General features: G+C 35.3%; 1 long non-coding RNA gene across 1 annotated transcript; it reads left to right on the forward strand.

Annotated features, from left to right (window-relative positions):
• The first annotated feature begins 899 nt into the window (after positions 1–899).
• LOC147079608 (uncharacterized) lies at positions 900–26,021 on the forward strand. Its single transcript, XR_015070019.1, has 7 exons — positions 900–1,127; positions 1,332–1,537; positions 1,724–1,890; positions 2,251–2,340; positions 2,701–2,867; positions 17,011–17,204; positions 25,549–26,021. It is a non-coding gene; the product is annotated as an uncharacterized LOC147079608 (long non-coding RNA).

Below are 26,021 nucleotides of genomic sequence, written 5' to 3' on the forward strand. Positions count from 1 at the left end.
TTCTTATGTTGGCGTCCTGTGTCACAGAGTGTTAATACGATGTCATAGACTGTCATATATATGTCAAACGATCTATGACAGCCTTCAATGTCATAGTCTTTCGGCTAGGTGTAAACACCTCAATAATTTTGTGTGACACTCGTTCCTTGTCTGTGACGTCTATGCCAAACGTGTTGTCATATATAATTGTTTATGGGTCATAGATCGCGCGGGAAGTGTTTTTTCTATCTTTTATTTCGAACGTCACTTGACAGTAGACACAGGTACACGGTAATAATTGTTATATAAACAGTAATGAAATGGATAAAACTGATAAAAGAGTTCGCAAAATCGTGGTGGAATTGACGGATGAAGCTGTTATTAATTTAATTAGAATCTTGGAAACTAGTCCACTATTATGGGATTGCGCACAATCCGACTAGGTATGAAAACAGAGTTAAAATAAATGCTGCTTCGGTCGAAATAATTCAGGGCTTGGAACGCAATGTTATTGCCAATCGCTCACCTGCCGTTATTTTTCCCATACGAGTCTTTTTTATAAGGGGTTCATGAGCTCAACCTTTAATAATAACCCATCGAAATTTTCACACGAAAAGCGTATGAAATTTATATATACATCACCGTATCTTCACTTCTTGTTTCCTTATTAAATTGTGGTAGCATCCATGGGTTTCCTACATTCGCCGGCAGTGTCACTTTATATTTATTTTTTCATGCCAATCTGGCTTGTGTGATATTGGATTAATATTCAAAATTAAATCTTTATATCTATTATGGTGTTATTTATTTATTTCGTGTTAATCTAATATTAAATAATTAATAATTCCATCTTGGAAAAATAATAATAAACTGGCAAGTTCATTTCATATGGCAGCACTGCAAACGTCGTTAGAAAATTTAAAATCAAAATTTTGTGTTGTCAAAGTTGTCATATTTGTATATAATTTGATTTTTATAAAGTTAAGAAGAATTCCTTGTGTCCAGAATACTAGCGTAATATACTTTTGTGTCCAGCAAACAGTAATATTATACTAAAATATTCTTGTGTTCAGTATTCATAGCTAATATACCTGTATTATTAAAATGTCAAACAAAGAGTCCTGTGGATGGATGTGTTATTTTTAGAGGTAAGTTGTCAATATTAGTATTAAAACATGTGCACTAATGTCAATGTGAGACTTCCCGGTCCCAAAAAACGTTTCTACATACAATAATACGTCAAGCTTTCTCTCAAATATGAATATTATTCAAGACCTGTAGAAAAGTCTGTATAAGCCCGCTCCATGGGGTCTCAAAAATATGTAGTAATTTGGTATTATTTCATATTTCAGCTGGAGTGATGCTTCACAGTTATCCACACCCAGAGAAAGAAACAGATAAATTTTAAGAAAGGGTACAAGTCAGCGCGGTCCATATAAAACAATTAGATGTGACTTTTTTACGTGAGCACCGACGGATATGTGATTCTCACTTTGAGTGGATAGAATGCGTAATAATAGACTCAGCATATTGACGATACCAACGCTACATATTCCAGGTAAGAATAAATTTATCAGTTTTGTGTTGTGTTTTGTGCTTCTTTCTATTTGATTTACATTTGTTCCACTATAAACATCAGATCAATAAATACTGTACAATTCATACTGCACACTACCAAAATAAGAAGGTGTGGTAAACTATTCTTCAACAATTACTAATTATGCCGAACATTGCATGATTCCAGGTGTACGTGCTGAATCATCCTCGACGATCAGAATCAGCCTCAGTCGGTGCGGACTAGAACTACTGTTGTTTGGGAAGAAGAACGGGCAGAATCGCCAGGGTACGTGACGTTGCAGCAACAGCGTCAATTGGAGAAGCCTAGCACTTCTGCTGTTCGGCAAGAGGAAAGTGAGTAATATTTTTAAATAACATACTTTCCAAATGCAGTAGTCGGGACTTGCTTGGCGGATATGCATGCGCAGTTGAACATTGGAAGCAAACCTTTTGGAATTAATACGAAGCACACGTCGGTGCGGAGCTTATTTGACATTCCCCAATTTTCACAACCTGTCAAATAGCACCATACATTCACAACATCGCATCTCGCTTACGCTTGAAAAATGAGTTTGGCGAGGCAGTCAGAACTTTTACGTGTTAACAGTTATTATCGCGATAGTAACTTTATTTCAATACTGCTAGATTTGTTAGCTGGTACGATAAACTGTTCCTCAGCGACTATTAATGATGGTGAATATTGTACAATTTCAGTTGAACGTGTAGAATCGCCAGGATACATGATGTTGCAGCAATAGCGTCAGTTGTAGAGGCCTAGCACTTCTGCTGTTCGGCAAGAGAAAAGTGAGTAGTATTTTTAAATAACATAACTTCCAAATGCAGTAGTCAGGACTTGCTTGGCGGATATGCATGCGGAGTTAAACGATGGAAGCGAACCTTTTGGAAATAATACGAAGTACACGTCGGTGCGGAGCTTATTTGAAGTTTCCCAATTTTCACAACCTGTCAAATAGCACCTTACACTGACAACATCGCGTCTCGCTTACGATTCAAGAATGAGTTTGGCGAAGCAGTCAGAACTTTTACGTGTTAACAGTTATTATCGCGATAGTAACTTTATTTTAATACTACTCGATTTGTTAGCTGGTACGATAAACTGTTCTTCAACGATTACTAATTATGCCGAACATTGCACGATTCCAGGGGAACGTGCAGAATCATCCTTGACGATCAGAATCAGCCTCAGTTGGTGCGGCCTAGAACTACTGTTGTTTGGGAAGAAGAACGTGTAGAATCGCCAGAATACGTGACGTTGCAGCAACAGCGTCAGTTGGAGAGGCCTAGCACTTCTGCTGTTCGAGAAGAGAAATGTGAATAATATTTTTTTAGGTGGCTTGAGGCACATGACTAGTGCTAATTGACAGAAATCAATCATATCTACATAACTAAAAAATACCAAAATTGGCAGGTTCACAAGATGCTAAATTTACCGGGACTATAAAAATCCAACTTGCAAGAATAATAATTAAATTATAATGTATACACATTACACAAGGTGTTCTCAAAAACATCGTAGCTTTTGTTTTAAATTAATTATATGGCCAACTATACAAAACTGAAAAATTAAAGATTTATTGTTACTAGCTGAGCCAGCTGGCGGTCGCCAGTCTGTCTCGCTAGGTCTTGCAGACGGCTTGGCGGTGTTGGATTTTAATATAATTGTGAAGTATGCATAGAGTTTTCCCTTCGGAATTGATTTTCATTCACCTCAAGACAGTTTGACATATTGCTGATTTGTCAGTTTTACGATTTTCAAGTCGTTACTGTCAATATAAATTTGGGGTCATGTGCGTAGTCTATTCTGGAGTCTGGCCTTCACAATATCATCCGACACCACCTCAGGCTGATAGGCCAAATAGAACAGCTTGCAATCGCCGATTGCGACCACTGACATTTTAATAGAATAAAATATGTGTAGTTATATAAATGTGTCGTTAAAACACGTGCATTTAAATATGATAAATAATTATACATCTCATAAATTCGAATATAAAGCAATGTATGTGATTATTATAAATGGCGATCCAATATAACATGAATATTAATCTGCCACGGGACCCATTGAGATAATAAAAGGTTAGCAGTATATAAATAATAAATGCTTGCAGCCGTTGAATAATATTTAAAAAATCAAATTTTGAATTAAAATTTAACCTTAAATAACATAGTCTTCCGGTGCGGGACATTCATATCGAAACAAAATTTATTTTGGGTGGGGTTTGGGTATTATAAATAGGTAGGTATATAAAATCACAAATTAAAAAATATATAGCAATTTATATGACCAAGTAGAGTAGAATTAGGTTGAGATAACCTTCATGCAACAGTGGATTGATTCTGGTTGATGATGATAAAAACGATATTATGAATGGGTAAATATAATATCAACAGTTTTGATAAATATAGCAATCGTTTAACTGCTAGTAGTAGAATCAGGTTGCGGAACCCTTCATCCAGCAGTGGATTGATGCTGGTTGCTGATGATGATGATTATGATGACGATATGAATATCGTCGGTCTATCTTGTAAATCCCATTTTGGTCAAAAATGAGATTTTGAGCGAATACGTTGGAATGGTTGAATATCTACGTATGTGTTAAACTCTTATATCCATATCTCGTTTAATTATTTCAAAAATCAATCCACAAAAACCTCGTAAATCGCGTCCATACAACAATAAAATTTGCAAACCTCGTAAATACCGTAATCCCGCCATTTCGTATGGAGAACTGTCATAGTGTGTTGAGTATTACATTACCTTCGTCTTGTTTCGTTATAAAACTATACTTTGGGTATCATATTACGAGAAGAATTGATTTATATTGATACAATATAGATTAAATATTAAGGTAAGCGTTTTATTTATAATGATTTCCCATAATATGCACACAATGTTACATTTATAATAGAACGTTTTTTTGAGGTTAGAATTTCATGACATGCATATTTAATGATGTTTGGTTGTTTTCAATGGTTTGTAGTTTATTAGCACATACAATTAGAAAAGAAAACAAATCAAATTACATTCAAGTACCCACTTACTACGTGAATGCAAAATTTACAAAGTTTAATCTGTTTTCAGATGTCATGGGCTCAAAAAATTATGGACATGCTACAAATAAAAAAATAACACAATTGAAACAACTGCTGCTAAGGAAGGAAATAATATAGAAATAATCCCAATGGAATATTATGAGACCATACATATTATTCCATTATCATCGCCATATGAGGTCATTTCTAGCGATGACAATGTTTTAATGAATGATTCACAACACGAAGGTTCAACTTACAATATAAGTGTGAGACCCCAACTAGCAGAATTATTAGGAAACAATATAATCGAGACTATTGACAGATCTTCAAACTATGAAAATCTCGTGAAAAAGCCATTATTTAGTTCCTTATTCCGATACTGATGATTCGTTACAGGAAATCAGTACTGACACTCAAAGGAAAAGGAGGAAAAAAAATTAATGCAAGGCAGATAAGTCCGAGTGGAAAATTGAAAAAAAGAAGGCAAATAGAGGTGAGCAATATTTCGGAAGGAAAAAAACAGAACATGCTTGGGAGCATGTTCTGTTAAGCATCAAAAAAGTTTTTGCCATCTCTATCGGAAACAGACAGAAGAGAACTAATCCTATATAGCGATGGTTGTACATATCAAAATAGAAATTCGACGATGGAAAATTCACTATTGAATATTGCAATGATGAATGATAATAGGATTCAACAATTTTTTTTAGAAAAAGGACACACCCAAATGCCAGTTGATTCAATGCATTCTACCATTGAAAGGTACCTGAAAAGACGGGATATAAATGTTCCTGCAGAATATATGCCGTAATGCTCGAAAGAAACCAAAGCCATATTATAGTGAATATCTGTATCAAAATGATTTCAACAAATTTGATTTTAAATTTATCAAAAGTGTTCGTCCTGGAAAAAAACTTGGTAATCCGGTTGTCACTGATTAAGGGCATTATTATATGAACCAAATGGCACTATACAGTATAAATTAAGATTTTCAGATGTTTGGAGTGTATTGCCACCAATGACATTAATATGGACGAAGCATCTGGGAATAAAAATGACACGCACTTTTTTGTCGGGTCTGCCGAATGGCATAATCTGTTCTAACGCCATTACAATAAAAGTGATATTGCTATAAATTCCTGATGCTTTTTGTCGGGTCTGCCGAACGGTTTGGTTCAAACGGGTTCGCTCAAATGAACATTGACACTAGAAACACTGTTCTAACGCCATTACAATAAAGGTGATATTGCTATAAATTCCCGATGCGTGATATCGCATAATGGAAATTGCGTGACGTCTACCTATACATGTGCGAATGTTGCTGTGCGTGAATTTACTTACTAGCTACTGTATTGAGTGCGTTGTCCATTAATAATGTCATTGATTGAAGGACAAGGACGTCACACCTAAAAAGTTTGCTGACCTTTCTTTCACCTCTACATGCCAGTCGTCTTAAAATCAAACCAAGGAAACATCATGATCTGCAAGAACTGAAGACTGTTTTGTCAAAGGATTTTCACGATTACTACGATAATCTACCACATTAAAAAAAAAATAACATGTTCATTTAATATATTTTTTTAAATATACCTATAAAAGTAAAATTGTTAATAAGTTTAAACATTACATTTGATATTTTTGTAAACTATACAATGTCTCTTAATTTTCCCCAGTACTCGTTTTTATGACTGAAAACCTTCTAAATCCATAAAGGCAAATTACACTTAGTATGAAAACCTCATAAATCCAAAAAAGGCTATTTTTAATAAGTATAATGAAAATTTATTAAAAATAATTACTGAATACAGTTGCTGATTTAAAAAGTAACCAAATGGATTTTTGAAATTTCGAAATTCCATTTAAAATCAAAATTAGACAGTTTTTATTGTCTCCTGAACAATTAGTTGATTTGGATTTACGAGGTTTACAAGATAGACCGACGATATGTAGATAAATAACATTAGCATTTTTAATAAATATAGAAATTCAATACTGTCAAGAATCAGATTGCGGAACCCTTCATCCAGCAGTGAATTGATCCTGGTTGATGATGATGATGATAATGACGATATGAATGTGTAGTAAATATAATGTCACCGATTTTGATAAATACAGCAATTCAAATGACAGAAAGGAGTAGAATCAGGCTAGGGAGGCCTTTATCCAGCAGTGGAATTGCTCAGGTCGATGATGATGAGGATGATAGAAATAGGTATAATATCACAAATTTGTTTAACCGCTTGTAGTAGAATCAGCTTGTGAAACCCTTCATCCAGCAGTGGATTGATCCTGGTTGATGATGATGACTATATAAATATGTAGATAAATATAATATCACAGATTTTCATAAATACAGCAATTCAAATGGCAGAAAGGAATAGAATCAGGCTAGGGAGGTCTTTGTCCAGCAGCGGATTGGTTCAGGTCGATAATGATAAGGATGATAGAAATAGGTATAATATCACAAATTCGTTTAACCGATAGTAGTAGAATCAGGTTGTGGAACCCTTCATCCAGCAGTGGATTGATCCTGGTTGATGATGATGACTATATAAATATGTAGATAAATAAAATATCACAGATTTTGATAAATACAGCAATTCAAATGACAGAAAGGAATAGAATCAAGCTAGGGAGGCCTTTATCCAGCAGTGGAATTGTTCAGGTCGATGATGATGAGGATGATAGAAATAGGTATAATATCACAAATTTGTTTAACCGCTAGTAGTTGAATCAGGTTGTGGAACCCTTCATCCAGCAGTGGATTGATCCTGGTTGATGATGATGACTATATGAATATGTAAATAAATATAATGTCACAGATTTTGATAAATACAGCAATTCAAATGACAGAAAGGAATAGAATCAAGCTAGGGAGGCCTTTATCCAGCAGTGGAATTGTTCAGGTCGATGATGATGAGGATGATAGAAATAGGTATAATATCACAAATTTGTTTAACCGCTAGTAGTTGAATCAGGTTGTGGAACCCTTCATCCAGCAGTGGATTGATCCTGGTTGATGATGATGACTATATAAATATGTAGATAAATAAAATATCACAGATTTTGATAAATACAGCAATTCAAATGACAGAAAGGAATAGAATCAAGCTAGGGAGGCCTTTATCCAGCAGTGGAATTGTTCAGGTCGATGATGATGAGGATGATAGAAATAGGTATAATATCACAAATTTGTTTAACCGCTAGTAGTTGAATCAGGTTGTGGAACCCTTCATCCAGCAGTGGATTGATCCTGGTTGATGATGATGACTATATAAATATGTAGATAAATAAAATATCACAGATTTTGATAAATACAGCAATTCAAATGACAGAAAGGAATAGAATCAAGCTAGGGAGGCCTTTATCCAGCAGTGGAATTGTTCAGGTCGATGATGATGAGGATGATAGAAATAGGTATAATATCACAAATTTGTTTAACCGCTAGTAGTTGAATCAGGTTGTGGAACCCTTCATCCAGCAGTGGATTGATCCTGGTTGATGATGATGACTATATGAATATGTAAATAAATATAATGTCACAGATTTTGATAAATACAGCAATTCAAATGACAGAAAGGAATAGAATCAAGCTAGGGAGGCCTTTATCCAGCAGTGGAATTGCTCAGGTCGATGATGATGAGGATGATAGAAATAGGTATAATATCACAAATTTGTTTAACCGCTAGTAGTAGAATCAGGTTGTGAAACCCTTCATCCAGCAGTGGATTGATCCTGGTTGATGATGATGACTATATAAATATGTAGATAAATATAATATCACAGATTGTCATAAATACAGCAATTCAGATGGCAAAAAGGAATAGAATCAGGCTAGGGAGGTCTTTGTCCAGCAGCGGATTGGTTCAGGTCGATAATGATAAGGATGATAGAAATAGGTATAATATCACAAATTCGTTTAACCGATAGTAGTAGAATCAGGTTGTGGAACCCTTCATCCAGCAGTGGATTGATCCTGGTTGATGATGATGACTATATAAATATGTAGATAAATATAATATCACAGATTTTCATAAATACAGCAATTCAAATGGCAGAAAGGAATAGAATCAGGCTATGGAGGTCTTTGTCCAGCAGCGGATTGGTTCAGGTCGATAATGATAAGGATGATAGAAATAGGTATAATATCACAAATTCGTTTAACCGATAGTAGTAGAATCAGGTTGTGGAACCCTTCATCCAGCAGTGGATTGATCCTGGTTGATGATGATGACTATATGAATATGTAAATAAATATAATGTCACAGATTTTGATAAATACAGCAATTCAAATGACAGAAAGGAATAGAATCAAGCTAGGGAGGCCTTTATCCAGCAGTGGAATTGCTCAGGTCGATGATGATGAGGATGATAGAAATAGGTATAATATCACAAATTTGTTTAACCGCTTGTAGTAGAATCAGCTTGTGAAACCCTTCATCCAGCAGTGGATTGATCCTGGTTGATGATGATGACTATATAAATATGTAGATAAATATAATATCACAGATTTTCATAAATACAGCAATTCAAATGGCAGAAAGGAATAGAATCAGGCTATGGGAGGTCTTTGTCCAGCAGCGGATTGGTTCAGGTCGATAATGATAAGGATGATAGAAATAGGTATAATATCACAAATTCGTTTAACCGATAGTAGTAGAATCAGGTTGTGGAACCCTTCATCCAGCAGTGGATTGATCCTGGTTGATGATGAAGACTATATAAATATGTAGATAAATAAAATATCACAGATTTTGATAAATACAGCAATTCAAATGACAGAAAGGAATAGAATCAAGCTAGGGAGGCCTTTATCCAGCAGTGGAATTGTTCAGGTCGATGATGATGAGGATGATAGAAATAGGTATAATATCACAAATTTGTTTAACCGCTAGTAGTTGAATCAGGTTGTGGAACCCTTCATCCAGCAGTGGATTGATCCTGGTTGATGATGATGACTATATAAATATGTAGATAAATAAAATATCACAGATTTTGATAAATACAGCAATTCAAATGACAGAAAGGAATAGAATCAAGCTAGGGAGGCCTTTATCCAGCAGTGGAATTGTTCAGGTCGATGATGATGAGGATGATAGAAATAGGTATAATATCACAAATTTGTTTAACCGCTAGTAGTTGAATCAGGTTGTGGAACCCTTCATCCAGCAGTGGATTGATCCTGGTTGATGATGATGACTATATAAATATGTAGATAAATAAAATATCACAGATTTTGATAAATACAGCAATTCAAATGACAGAAAGGAATAGAATCAAGCTAGGGAGGCCTTTATCCAGCAGTGGAATTGTTCAGGTCGATGATGATGAGGATGATAGAACTAGGTATAATATCACAAATTTGTTTAACCGCTAGTAGTTGAATCAGGTTGTGGAACCCTTCATCCAGCAGTGGATTGATCCTGGTTGATGATGATGACTATATGAATATGTAAATAAATATAATGTCACAGATTTTGATAAATACAGCAATTCAAATGACAGAAAGGAATAGAATCAAGCTAGGGAGGCCTTTATCCAGCAGTGGAATTGCTCAGGTCGATGATGATGAGGATGATAGAAATAGGTATAATATCACAAATTTGTTTAACCGCTAGTAGTAGAATCAGGTTGTGAAACCCTTCATCCAGCAGTGGATTGATCCTGGTTGATGATGATGACTATATAAATATGTAGATAAATATAATATCACAGATTTTCATAAATACAGCAATTCATATGGCAAAAAGGAATAGAATCAGGCTAGGGAGGTCTTTGTCCAGCAGCGGATTGGTTCAGGTCGATAATGATAAGGATGATAGAAATAGGTATAATATCACAAATTCGTTTAACCGATAGTAGTAGAATCAGGTTGTGGAACCCTTCATCCAGCAGTGGATTGATCCTGGTTGATGATGATGACTATATAAATATGTAGATAAATAAAATATCACAGATTTTGATAAATACAGCAATTCAAATGACAGAAAGGAATAGAATCAAGCTAGGGAGGCCTTTATCCAGCAGTGGAATTGTTCAGGTCGATGATGATGAGGATGATAGAAATAGGTATAATATCACAAATTTGTTTAACCGCTAGTAGTTGAATCAGGTTGTGGAACCCTTCATCCAGCAGTGGATTGATCCTGGTTGATGATGATGACTATATGAATATGTAAATAAATATAATGTCACAGATTTTGATAAATACAGCAATTCAAATGACAGAAAGAAATAGAATCAAGCTAGGGAGGCCTTTATCCAGCAGTGGAATTGCTCAGGTCGATGATGATGAGGATGATAGAAATAGGTATAATATCACAAATTTGTTTAACCGCTAGTAGTTGAATCAGGTTGTGGAACCCTTCATCCAGCAGTGGATTGATCCTGGTTGATGATGATGACTATATGAATATGTAAATAAATATAATGTCACAGATTTTGATAAATACAGCAATTCAAATGACAGAAAGGAATAGAATCAAGCTAGGGAGGCCTTTATCCAGCAGTGGAATTGCTCAGGTCGATGATGATGAGGATGATAGAAATAGGTATAATATCACAAATTTGTTTAACCGCTAGTAGTAGAATCAGGTTGTGAAACCCTTCATCCAGCAGTGGATTGATCCTGGTTGATGATGATGACTATATAAATATGTAGATAAATATAATATCACAGATTTTCATAAATACAGCAATTCAGATGGCAAAAAGGAATAGAATCAGGCTAGGGAGGTCTTTATCCAGCAGCGGATTGGTTCAGGTCGATAATGATAAGGATGATAGAAATAGGTATAATATCACAAATTCGTTTAACCGATAGTAGTAGAATCAGGTTGTGGAACCCTTCATCCAGCAGTGGATTGATCCTGGTTGATGATGAAGACTATATAAATATGTAGATAAATAAAATATCACAGATTTTGATAAATACAGCAATTCAAATGACAGAAAGGAATAGAATCAAGCTAGGGAGGCCTTTATCCAGCAGTGGAATTGTTCAGGTCGATGATGATGAGGATGATAGAAATAGGTATAATATCACAAATTTGTTTAACCGCTAGTAGTTGAATCAGGTTGTGGAACCCTTCATCCAGCAGTGGATTGATCCTGGTTGATGATGATGACTATATAAATATGTAGATAAATAAAATATCACAGATTTTGATAAATACAGCAATTCAAATGACAGAAAGGAATAGAATCAAGCTAGGGAGGCCTTTATCCAGCAGTGGAATTGTTCAGGTCGATGATGATGAGGATGATAGAAATAGGTATAATATCACAAATTTGTTTAACCGCTAGTAGTTGAATCAGGTTGTGGAACCCTTCATCCAGCAGTGGATTGATCCTGGTTGATGATGATGACTATATGAATATGTAAATAAATATAATGTCACAGATTTTGATAAATACAGCAATTCAAATGACAGAAAGGAATAGAATCAAGCTAGGGAGGCCTTTATTCAGCAGTGGAATTGCTCAGGTCGATGATGATGAGGATGATAGAAATAGGTATAATATCACAAATTTGTTTAACCGCTAGTAGTAGAATCAGGTTGTGAAACCCTTCATCCAGCAGTGGATTGATCCTGGTTGATGATGATGACTATATAAATATGTAGATAAATATAATATCACATATTGTCATAAATACAGCAATTCAGATGGCAAAAAGGAATAGAATCAGGCTAGGGAGGTCTTTGTCCAGCAGCGGATTGGTTCAGGTCGATAATGATGAGGATGATAGAAATAGGTATAATATCACAAATTCGTTTAACCGATAGTAGTAGAATCAGGTTGTGGAACCCTTCATCCAGCAGTGGATTGATCCTGGTTGATGATGATGACTATATAAATATGTAGATAAATATAATATCACAGATTTTCATAAATACAGCAATTCAAATGGCAGAAAGGAATAGAATCAGGCTATGGAGGTCTTTGTCCAGCAGCGGATTGGTTCAGGTCGATAATGATAAGGATGATAGAAATAGGTATAATATCACAAATTCGTTTTACCGATAGTAGTAGAATCAGGTTGTGGAACCCTTCATCCAGCAGTGGATTGATCCTGGTTGATGATGATGACTATATGAATATGTAAATAAATATAATGTCACAGATTTTGATAAATACAGCAATTCAAATGACAGAAAGGAATAGAATCAAGCTAGGGAGGCCTTTATCCAGCAGTGGAATTGCTCAGGTCGATGATGATGAGGATGATAGAAATAGGTATAATATCACAAATTTGTTTAACCGCTTGTAGTAGAATCAGCTTGTGAAACCCTTCATCCAGCAGTGGATTGATCCTGGTTGATGATGATGACTATATAAATATGTAGATAAATATAATATCACAGATTTTCATAAATACAGCAATTCAAATGGCAGAAAGGAATAGAATCAGGCTATGGGAGGTCTTTGTCCAGCAGCGGATTGGTTCAGGTCGATAATGATAAAGATGATAGAAATAGGTATAATATCACAAATTCGTTTAACCGATAGTAGTAGAATCAGGTTGTGGAACCCTTCATCCAGCAGTGGATTGATCCTGGTTGATGATGAAGACTATATAAATATGTAGATAAATAAAATATCACAGATTTTGATAAATACAGCAATTCAAATGACAGAAAGGAATAGAATCAAGCTAGGGAGGCCTTTATCCAGCAGTGGAATTGTTCAGGTCGATGATGATGAGGATGATAGAAATAGGTATAATATCACAAATTTGTTTAACCGCTAGTAGTTGAATCAGGTTGTGGAACCCTTCATCCAGCAGTGGATTGATCCTGGTTGATGATGATGACTATATAAATATGTAGATAAATAAAATATCACAGATTTTGATAAATACAGCAATTCAAATGACAGAAAGGAATAGAATCAAGCTAGGGAGGCCTTTATCCAGCAGTGGAATTGTTCAGGTCGATGATGATGAGGATGATAGAAATAGGTATAATATCACAAATTTGTTTAACCGCTAGTAGTTGAATCAGGTTGTGGAACCCTTCATCCAGCAGTGGATTGATCCTGGTTGATGATGATGACTATATGAATATGTAAATAAATATAATGTCACAGATTTTGATAAATACAGCAATTCAAATGACAGAAAGGAATAGAATCAAGCTAGGGAGGCCTTTATCCAGCAGTGGAATTGCTCAGGTCGATGATGATGAGGATGATAGAAATAGGTATAATATCACAAATTTGTTTAACCGCTAGTAGTAGAATCAGGTTGTGAAACCCTTCATCCAGCAGTGGATTGATCCTGGTTGATGATGATGACTATATAAATATGTAGATAAATATAATATCACAGATTTTCATAAATACAGCAATTCAGATGGCAAAAAGGAATAGAATCAGGCTAGGGAGGTCTTTGTCCAGCAGCGGATTGGTTCAGGTCGATAATGATAAGGATGATAGAAATAGGTATAATATCACAAATTCGTTTAACCGATAGTAGTAGAATCAGGTTGTGGAACCCTTCATCCAGCAGTGGATTGATCCTGGTTGATGATGATGACTATATAAATATGTAGATAAATAAAATATCACAGATTTTGATAAATACAGCAATTCAAATGACAGAAAGGAATAGAATCAAGCTAGGGAGGCCTTTATCCAGCAGTGGAATTGCTCAGGTCGATGATGATGAGGATGATAGAAATAGGTATAATATCACAAATTTGTTTAACCGCTAGTAGTAGAATCAGGTTGTGAAACCCTTCATCCAGCAGTGGATTGATCCTGGTTGATGATGATGACTATATAAATATGTAGATAAATATAATGTCACAGATTTTGATAAATACAGCAATTCAAATGACAGAAAGGAATAGAATCAAGCTAGGGAGGCCTTTATCCAGCAGTGGAATTGCTCAGGTCGATGATGATGAGGATGATAGAAATAGGTATAATATCACAAATTTGTTTAACCGCTTGTAGTAGAATCAGCTTGTGAAACCCTTCATCCAGCAGTGGATTGATCCTGGTTGATGATGATGACTATATAAATATGTAGATAAATATAATATCACAGATTTTCATAAATACAGCAATTCAAATGGCAGAAAGGAATATAATCAGGCTATGGGAGGTCTTTGTCCAGCAGCGGATTGGTTCAGGTCGATAATGATAAGGATGATAGAAATAGGTATAATATCACAAATTCGTTTAACCGATAGTAGTAGAATCAGGTTGTGGAACCCTTCATCCAGCAGTGGATTGATCCTGGTTGATGATGAAGACTATATAAATATGTAGATAAATAAAATATCACAGATTTTGATAAATACAGCAATTCAAATGACAGAAAGGAATAGAATCAAGCTAGGGAGGCCTTTATCCAGCAGTGGAATTGCTCAGGTCGATGATGATGAGGATGATAGAAATAGGTATAATATCACAAATTTGTTTAACCGCTTGTAGTAGAATCAGCTTGTGAAACCCTTCATCCAGCAGTGGATTGATCCTGGTTGATGATGATGACTATATAAATATGTAGATAAATATAATATCACAGATTTTCATAAATACAGCAATTCAAATGGCAGAAAGGAATAGAATATGGCTATGGGAGGTCTTTGTCCAGCAGCGGATTGGTTCAGGTCGATAATGATAAGGATGATAGAAATAGGTATAATATCACAAATTCGTTTAACCGATAGTAGTAGAATCAGGTTGTGGAACCCTTCATCCAGCAGTGGATTGATCCTGGTTGATGATGAAGACTATATAAATATGTAGATAAATAAAATATCACAGATTTTGATAAATACAGCAATTCAAATGACAGAAAGGAATAGAATCAAGCTAGGGAGGCCTTTATCCAGCAGTGGAATTGTTCAGGTCGATGATGATGAGGATGATAGAAATAGGTATAATATCACAAATTTGTTTAACCGCTAGTAGTTGAATCAGGTTGTGGAACCCTTCATCCAGCAGTGGATTGATCCTGGTTGATGATGATGACTATATGAATATGTAAATAAATATAATGTCACAGATTTTGATAAATACAGCAATTCAAATGACAGAAAGGAATAGAATCAAGCTAGGGAGGCCTTTATCCAGCAGTGGAATTGCTCAGGTCGATGATGATGAGGATGATAGAAATAGGTATAATATCACAAATTTGTTTAACCGCTAGTAGTAGAATCAGGTTGTGAAACCCTTCATCCAGCAGTGGATTGATCCTGGTTGATGATGATGACTATATAAATATGTAGATAAATATAATATCACGATTTTCATAAATACAGCAATTCAGATGGCAAAAAGGAATAGAATCAGGCTAGGGAGGTCTTTGTCCAGCAGCGGATTGGTTCAGGTCGATAATGATAAGGATGATATAAATAGGTATAATACCACAAATTCGTTCAACCGATAGTAGCAGGATCACGTTGCGGAACCCTTCATCCAGCAGTGGATTGATGATGATGGTGACGATATAAATATGTAGATAAATAACATTAGCATTTCTAATAAATATAGAAATTCAATATTGTCAAGAATACTATCAACGTAAAGAGGCCTTCATCCAGCAGTGGATTTATTGAAGCTCGTGATAATAATGGCATTATATATAGATAGGTAGATAATAATATAATATCACTGATTTTGATAAATATAACAATTCATGTAATTCAAGTAAGGAGTAGAATAAGGCTGAGGAGGCCTTCATCCAGCAGTGGATAGGTCAAGATTGATGATAGGGACGATAAAAATAGGTAGATATTATACAATATCACACATTTTGATGACCATAACAATTCGTATTAATCTCTTTCATTGTTTGCAATGGCAACTTTGTTAGTTTAATATGACTATATTCTGATCTATGGAAATTTGTAGCCTAGGTAATTATTCAATAAAAAAAGAATGAGTGAATAGCCACAAAGAAGTATTTTAAAAAATCAAATTTGGAATATCACGTTATCTATGAAATGGCGGACAGTGGTGTACGCTGCTGTTGAAAGATAATATACATAGTGAATTGTACCAAGATTATTGTTTTCTCACCGGAAAAAAGTGCGCCAATGCCTACATTACGATATTTGAATAAAAATAATCGAATCCGTTAGTCAATTAAAGGATTAGAAGGTCTTAAGCGACGAAGACGTCATTCTGCTGTACGTTAAAAGAAATATGGTGAATCGTATGCGGTATATGAGAAAATATTGGATATAAACGTCACGTACCTGTAAAATCATTGAAAATTTCTGAAATGTGGTCAATTCAATCGGTAGATGAATCGGTAGCGCACATTTTGAAATGAAGATGTAAAAATTACAATAAAATGTCGCTTAAATGGGCCGTTGGTGCGTTTTCCAAAATCTCTTAGGATAATAAGATATAGGAGATAATTATAAGTAAATAATACATTGTTTTATAATGTTTCAGATAAAAGATATGACAGCATATTAGCGCGTATTGGTGTCCCTCGTGTTGATCACCTCACCCCCAAGGCAAGAATACTCCATAGAACAGCGGTTAATGTTCGAAGGCAGATGACAAGGGCATTAAAGAAATGTGGAAGTTTTAGAAGTAGACTTCATGCAGCGAAGGTATTTTCAAAAGATACAGCATTGATACAGGTAAAATAACACAAGTTTTACGTTTCCTTTTACGAATTTCATATACATTCAAATTTTAAAAAATTGATAAATCTCATTTTCTAATAAATGTAGGTAACAATATGTAAGTTTTAAAACAATAATTATTTCAGGTTTTTTCGGTCCGAATGATTGCGTATTAAGGGGACGTTCTACAGAATTGGCCTTGAGAATTGAAAATATGATTTTTTAACATATGGTCCATAATATCTGGTCTACTAGTTAATATAAAAAGGTCGTGTCAAAGTTGTTTGTGTCAATAAATTTGCTCTATGACTCGATCCGACTCAGGGCTGTCGAAGACATAAATCATAAATATTTATAATTTTAAATTTTTATTATAATATAAATTATTTAAGTTTTGTGCATCTAATGCCGGGTCCACACTGGCAACATGTTAAGTTGCTGGCAACCTCGTTAGATTTTACGATAATTATGATGATTATCATAAAATTTCTTAAGCAATTATGGTAAGTGTCGTAAAATTTAATGAGGTTGCCAGTGTTGAAATGGCTTAATATCCACTGTGGTTCACGTAGTGGCATGGACCTGGGGTTAACTAATTCAGGAAGTCAACACCCATGATAGAATTTTTTCCAGTTTTGGTTGCATTATATTCCAAAACTCTTCTGTAAAAATCGTTTCCGATTTTATAAATGGAAATTTCTCGGTGTAAATAGTAAACAAACCTACGAATAAAAAAAGACAAGAATTAACATACTGATTCATCGCAGTAAAATCTGGCAATCAAATTCGCCATTTTGAAAAGTGACGATTTTGCGTAAACAAATATCACGTGGTCTGTACGTGTGCGGCAAACTTCGAATGTGTTTGTAATTTTGTGTATTTTATGTTTGTGTATCACGCATTGTCGGCCATATTTGCCGGCCTTTCTGTATGCCGTGACTTGTACACATCTTCCTTCCTGTCTTTTTTATTCGTAGAAACAAACAGTATTTTTTATTAGCTTTTTTTATTAGATTTTAAAGCTATTGATCAGAGTAGGTACTATAATCAGTTTTTTGGAGTAATTGAAATATGTAAAATCCTTACGTAATTCACAATTTCATTGTATTTCATAAAATTTATATTGTCATAGATTTGTTTATAAACTCTTTGTACTTATTTCATTCTCTGTAATCTGATTGCATTATATTGCTATGTAATATTATTTTTTGTTGTACATTTGTATTTCTGGAATAAAAACAATAATTATATTAATTTTCTGGGTTTTTTTTTCTTTACCATTGCAATACCACAGATTTAAAAAAAAAATGACAAGCTACACAAACTTGTGGTAGGTCACTTTCAAATATGCTATGGTCACTTCATTAGCTATGATCACTTTGAACCACTTAGTATACGTGAGTGGCCGATCTATAAAAGTATACAGGAGGACCTCGACTTTCGCACATAATTGGTTCCTGAAAAGGTGTGCGAATGTTGAATGTTCGAAAGTAGAGGGTAGTAAAAAAAATTAAACTGTGTATATTTTGAAATATATATTTATCAAGTAAATATAAGATGTTTAACAGACATGTTTAAGTGGGGTTTGCGGGTGTTTCCCTTAAAAAGTTATCAAGAGTTAACTGTTTGCCACTCTTCTTTTTCTTATTTTAAATAAAATATTTTAAATGGTAAATCTACAATAGTGCTTAACTGCTGGCACGAAATGTAAAGTGAACCATTCTTTTAATATTAACGCAGTAAACCCAGGCTTTTTTATTTGATTACTGGAAGCAATTCTTTATCCTTCCCTTTCAATGCTCTGGGATTTTCTGGTTGGTAAATTAACATTGGCATCAATTTTAAATCACCAGCCAAGTTTCCACCAAGAAGCAATGTCAATCGGTTTTTAGAAGGTTTATGCCCAGGGGCAAGTGATTCTTCTTTAGATAAGAATGTACGACTAGGCATTTTTTCCAAAATAAACCTGTGTCATCTACATTAAATATTTGGCTAGAGGAATATTCTCCATCTTCAATAATTTTGGATAATGAGGAAATAAATTCTTTTGCAGCATATTTATCCGCATCAACTGATTCTCCAGTGAATTTAATATAAACCAACCGTTACTTGCTTGAAAAATCGTGTTAGAATCTTCTTTTTCTAGCCTTCCAATCTTTGTACAAACTAACAGCCTTCGCTTGAATAATTGAAATATTCAGAGGGACATCTTTTTGATGTTGGTCGTCGATCCATGATGACAAAATATTTTTCCATTTCATCCATAACTATGCCGTGTCTTTTGGAAACAACCTTTAAAGATAATATATTTCCACAATTTTGAACGTATTCCTTAATTTTATTTTTCAAAATTGAACATATCGTAGCAGACCTGTTTGTATCATACGAACGTCCGATTGAAGCAAAAGATTCACCGCAATTAGAACGTCATGTGAAGTTTATAAGTCCTTGATTTCTTTTTGTTCGTATCAACACTGCAGTTTTTCCATTTCTCACTCATGTTTATAAATTTTTAGGGTGAAATATTTCAAATGAAGAAAATTAGCAAAACGCACAACATGACATGCCCGCACGCGCTCCTAGCTCACAAGCAAAGTGACGGTTGCGAGCAGGATGCAAGTGACGCAAGAAATGCACTTGCTTGTGAGCGAGCGAGAAGGGGATATCTTAACCCCACGGCCAGCGCGACGTTTTAAAAAAACGATTTTTTTTGAAATGTGCGAAATAGCGAATTGTGCGAAAGTCGAACGTTCGTAAGTCGAGGTCCGCCTGTATTAGCTATGTAGCCAACTGACGTATTTCGATCATATTTCAATTTTCATTTGACAGATTGACATTCACGAATACTCATAGACTAATATATTTTTCGAAGACATACCAACCATAATGTCTGTCAAACGTCATGTTGGTAGTATTTAGCAGTGACAATTATATGTGACACAATAGATTTTACGGCATCGTGTGTAAACCCATTGGGATATAGGTCCATTTACCTGTATCACCCAATGCTAAAACTCCAACTTGTTTTGAGTGCGTTTGTTTGTGCATCGTTAGTGCACGATTTTTTTTCGTTTGTGCACCTATAATAACCGAAAAATTCCTATTTCAAATTGGGTATTCCAACTAAACGTTGGGTCACCCAATGTTGATATTTCAACTTTTTTTGAGTGCGTTTGTTTATGCATCCCTACTGCACGTGTTTTTTTCGTTTGTGCACGCACATTAAGGGGGTTATTCGAACTTCAATTTGGGTGACCCAGCTGAATGCTGGATATGTGTGTCACTAAACTTGGGTTTTTTGTTAAATTTAAATTGTAAACACTTGTGCGTTAGTAGTGAACGTTAGTGTACGATTTTGTTTTGCTTTTTCACCTATATTCAGCGCGCTATTTAATTTTAAAATTTGTATGCAAAACCCGAATGGGTGGGTTTAAAAATTTTTTTTTAGTGAAATCTCTTGTCGCATAGCTAGTGCGCGATTCTGCATACTTTTTTATTTTTTTTCGTGCGTGAGTTATTTAATATGAAATATTTGATGAACGTTAAGTAGAACCATCCAACAAACTTTTTAAACTTTTTATTAGGTCATAAATTTGTCTATTATTGGCTTACGTTTATGCACGTGCTTTTTTTGTTTTCGATAGTGAGAGATATTATTTGTTAAATTTAGTGACTTGATACTTGAACCATTAAATTGGAATTATCCAAATCTTTTGGTAGCCTTGGATGGAAAACATGTAGTGATTGAACCACCTCTTACAACTATAAAAACTCATTTAATACAATTTTAATGGCACTTGTTGACGCCAACTACCGTTTCATCTATCTATACAGATGTTGGCACCAATGGCAGGGTTAATGATGGTGGTGTGTGGGGAAATGCACTCTAAAGAAAGCTCTGGACTGCAATGAATTAAACATTGAATTGCCATGGATATGACGCTTTTCTTTTAGCCACAAATCTCGTTAAACCATACCCGAGAGCCAAATTAGTAAGTCGAAATGACAGAAGAGTCTGTAACTACCGTATATCTTGTGCTAGAAACACAGTTGAAAATGCATTTGGTATTCTGGCGAATAGGTCTAAGGCATGAAGTCTTGGTCGCTCAAAGGATGGCGAAATTCAAATATGGTCACGATCCTCAGACATGAGCCAGACCAAGAAGATGCGACTCTAGCTTTACATAACTGGCAACGTAAATTATGTTTACAAGAAGAGTTTGACAGAATAGTAGATGGTGTATCAACACCGGGTAGATGGTGTGGAGATCCAGATCCTTTAGCACTAGAACCGCTCTCATGCGCATGCATATTCGTTCTATGAAATTTTCATCAAATATCCATTAATTCTCATGTTATGTTAAGTTTTGTTGACTTATGAATGAATGCCATTAAGCGGTGAGTATCGATATCATAATTTTCATTTCAACATGACAATAATTTCACTAATTTCATTTCAGGTGTGGAAACCAAGAAGGTTAGCTCGATGAATTATTACGCATAACGTTTGATGATTCGTCAAAATGCTGACAACTATTTGCTGCGATTTCGTCGATTGCTTCAGCAATATTGCGTTGACATGTACGTCAAAATCGAGACGGAGCGCCTCAGGGAATCCCGATCTCGAGGTGAATAAGGAGATACATATCCAGGCTTTGCTTTTTATCGACTACATGTGTTACCTCATGTGCGGCAGTTTTTTAGTCAAGTTAGGAATGCCAACGCCACATCGTGGAATGTACGACGCTTTTTATCAAGAATTGGACCGTGAACGTGAATATGATCGAGATGCATTGAACCAATCAGTTTGAACGAATGTACCACTGATGAGCCCCCAACAGAAGGAAGTGACGATATGTTAATGAAGGCAATTGATGATGGAAATGGTGGCTTATTTTTCCTCGATGCGCCCGGTGGAACTGGGAAGACATTTCTCATGTCATTGATTTTGGCTACTGTTCGTGCTAGATCCGAAATTGCTGTAGCAGTTGCTTCTTCTGGGATAGCGGCCACGTTGCTAGAAGGATGCCAAACAGCTCATTCAGCGTTGAAATTGCCGTTAAATCTTCAAACGACTGAAAAACCGACATGCAACATTGCGAAACACTCAGCAATGGCCAAAGTTTTGGCAGCAAGTAAAATCATCACCTGGGATGAATACACAATGGCGCACAAATGCGCATTGGAAGCATTCAATCGAACTATGAAAGATGTGCGCAATGACTCAAGTTGTTTTGGAGGCGCAATGATTTTACTATCTGGCGATTTCCCAAAACACTACCAGTCATTCCAAGATCGACCGCTGCCGATGAAATAAATGCTTGCCTCAAATCATCGACTCTGTGGCGCTATGTGAAGAAACTTCAGCTGACGACAAACATGCGAGTTGCATTGCTAAACGATCCACCTGCCGAAGATTTCTCCAAGCAATTGCTGACTATCGGTAACGGCTGTGTTCCTGTCAACGAATCGAATGGATTGATTTCGTTTCCGCAGAATTTATGCAATTTCATCTCAACGAAGGACAACCTCATCAACAAAGTGTTCCGAACATCATTGCTAACCACAAAAATCACAATTGGTTGAGTGAACGAGCAATTCTTGCGGCAAAAAACAAAGATGTGGATCACTTAAACTTCACAATTCAAAATCAAATCGTTGGTCCACTGCATTCCTTCAAATCTATCGACTGTGTAACAAATGAAGAGGTAGCAACCAACTATCCAACTGAATTTTTAAACTCATTGGATCTGCCTGGCTTACCACTGCACAAGTTACAACTGAAGGTTGGCTCAGTAGTCAACATGCTTTGAAATCTGAACCAATCAAAACTATGTAACGGAACGCATTTGGTGGTTGTGTTTCACGCGATGATAATCAAAGGATTCAAAAAAAAGGTTCAAAGGTGAGGAAGTTCTCATTCCGAGAATTCCGATGATCCTAACTGACATGCCATTCGAGTTTAAACGAATTCAATTTATGATTTGTCTTGTATTCGCCATGACGATCAACAAATCACAAGGCCAATCCTTGAGTGTTTGTGGCCTCAATCTAGAAAATGAATGTTTCTCTCACGGTCAATTGTACGTAGCATGTTCATGTGTCGGCAAACCATCCGCTTTGTTCGTTCTCGCACCTGACAACAAAACGAAAAATGTTGTATATCACAAGGTACTTCAATGAAGGGAATTGACCCGAGTGCAACCTGTCCAGCAAATAGTTCAACAGATAGTAGTGCAACAATGCTACGCGAATCATTTCGATTCGCTTCAATAAAGCAAATGCCTTGTTGCCACGTGAATTACATTCATTTCAATGTAATTAAAATACTTTTCATTTTGATTTGATTTTTGCACATTTATTGAACTTAATTCATTGTGAGTATTCATTTTAACTTCTTAAAAAACTGAATTTAATGCAGCTAATAAGTTAACATAAGATTTCTTGATTCTGAGGCGGTACGAAGTTTGCCGGGTCAGCTAGTATATATATATATATATATATATATATAGATTTGTATAGCCGTACAGTTAAAAACATATTTTTACTGGCATTACATTCCGATGTGGATCTCAGCTGCCCCACGAAGAGGTCTCATAACAGATATTTTTCACAAGAAATACAGAATGGTTTGCTCAACCTATTGGGTCCACAGCTCAACAGTTGATATTCCTAAATTATACATAATACACATGATTTAAGAATGTAACAGTCTCAGTAAAATACACATTCGAAAAATCTTGGATCTTCTCAAGCTGACTAAAGGATCTCTGGGTAGCTTAACTGGTAAAGTACTCAGCAGGTATGCGATAGATATAGGGTTGATTACCATACCATGTTCTAAAGTTTTTATCAATTAAGTTTATTTCTGAAACTGTTCCGAGTTATGTAATAAAAGATTGAAGAATGTAACATTCTTCAATCTTGTGTATTACATCTTGAAGAAACTATAATTTAATTTAAACTATTAAAAAGTACTAGTATGTCAATACGAAAACGCGAAGAGATCCTTATGCCATCTACGAATTAAAAGTTGTACATAATATATGTAATAGAATATGAGCTGGTATTCACCACATATGAAAATTGCTTTACAACAGTTGTTTTGTACACACAATAAGCTTTTTATCAAGTCGTCGTCAGCCGGGGTCGATCCACTGTGGGATGAAGGCCTCCCCTAGCTTCCTCCATTTTTCTCGGTCTATAGTTTTTTACTGCCACATACATCCTTCTTGATTGTTCATTCATGGCTGAGGATCATGACCACTTTTTAATTTTGCCATCCTTTGCCATTCAATTGCTGAGTTTATTCTTATTTTTTTTATCAAGTATAAGGACTGAAATTTATGTTTGAGTTTATATAATGAGCGAATTTAAATAATTCATGCAAAGACAGTGTATCAATATCTTAAGTTGTTTTATTGTTTTCAATATTCCTTCATTTGGTCGCCCTATGTTTCAAAAAAGTCTTAAAGGCTCAACCAAACAACTACGAGATGAAAATTCTTGGATCCCTATACGCTGCATCTATTTTTTAATCTAAACGAGATATAGCTCGTGCACATCTCACGAGAGTCACCGATCAATTCCCAGATGGCATCGGAGCTTGGATTTAATTAGAGGTCTCTGATTTGCAGTTATATCGTCCCATTTTTTATTAATATACTAGATAAACTTTCATTTTTAAAGACATAATAATTATGTATAATCATCTCGTCATTTGTCTTTGTTTCATTGTTGATACTAGATAGATAAAATGTACATTTCAGAGAAGAGGTGTTTATATTCTGCAATGTGAAACTTGTAAAACAGTTCATCTGGGTCAGGTAGGCAGAATAATAGTTATAGACACCACATCAATTTATGGAAAACAGATTCACAATTCACCAACCACGTCTTTATAGAGAGCAGCAGCCATATTGTAGATCCAATTCATGGTCCGAAATATATGTATCTATATGACAACTAACCTAACACCAGCTGTAAGTGCCCATACGCACTTGCGGCAGGCCGCATATCATTTTTTGTATGCCGGCTAGCCGCAGCGGCCTGCCGCAAGTGCGTATGGGCACTTAGTTGTTTTATTTCAATGAAAAAAATATGCATGCCTGACAAAGTTTAATGTGCACTATTTATGGCAGATCTTAACATCCTACCTCCACCCTTCGCCACTGCTATCCATGCTCCGAGGCTTTCTATGCAATGCGCTGCTCACCCATCTAATGGTCAAACAATCAATGAAATGTAAAAACAATGAATTGTTGACCGTGTATGTTTATACAGCAAATATTTTAAGTAATATTCTGTAGAAAATCTATATCACGTTTGCTTAATCTTATCAATGCTTTTTTGTTTGCAGTACGAGAATTGTTTGAACAAATTCCACGCCCACCATAATGTGGACGATTTGATTTACATGGCCCGAACTGCGTCGTATGCGAATCGACTCCAGGAAGCCAATATAGTTTTGCTACGAGGCAAACGAGTTGGGCCTTCTAACGGCTCTCTACTCTACAGCATGGTGCTCATCCTGAAAAGAATGGCCGCCCACGTTTTGATTGGTCACAGAAGTTTATTACTTTCAATACTTACCTATGTACCTACCTGCCCACAGAAAATTGATTAACTTTTGTATCATAAATTTCATGGTTTTCCTTTATAACATTGATGATTTATTGTAGTATATTTTGACCAAGCAAAGAAATTACACGTTACACCTGCTTTACATTTTTGAGTTTAAGTCGACTACCCAGTTAAGTACCTCTTGGATAGATGATTGTTAATAGATAGGTAGTTTTAAGTATTTTAATAAAAATAATTGATGTTTTATGA

The sequence above is a fragment of the Rhyacophila brunnea genome, unplaced genomic scaffold, assembly GCF_057557595.1.
Source record: "Rhyacophila brunnea isolate RB1 unplaced genomic scaffold, BYU_Rbru_1.0 scaffold_1, whole genome shotgun sequence".
Classification (NCBI taxonomy): domain Eukaryota; kingdom Metazoa; phylum Arthropoda; class Insecta; order Trichoptera; family Rhyacophilidae; genus Rhyacophila; species Rhyacophila brunnea.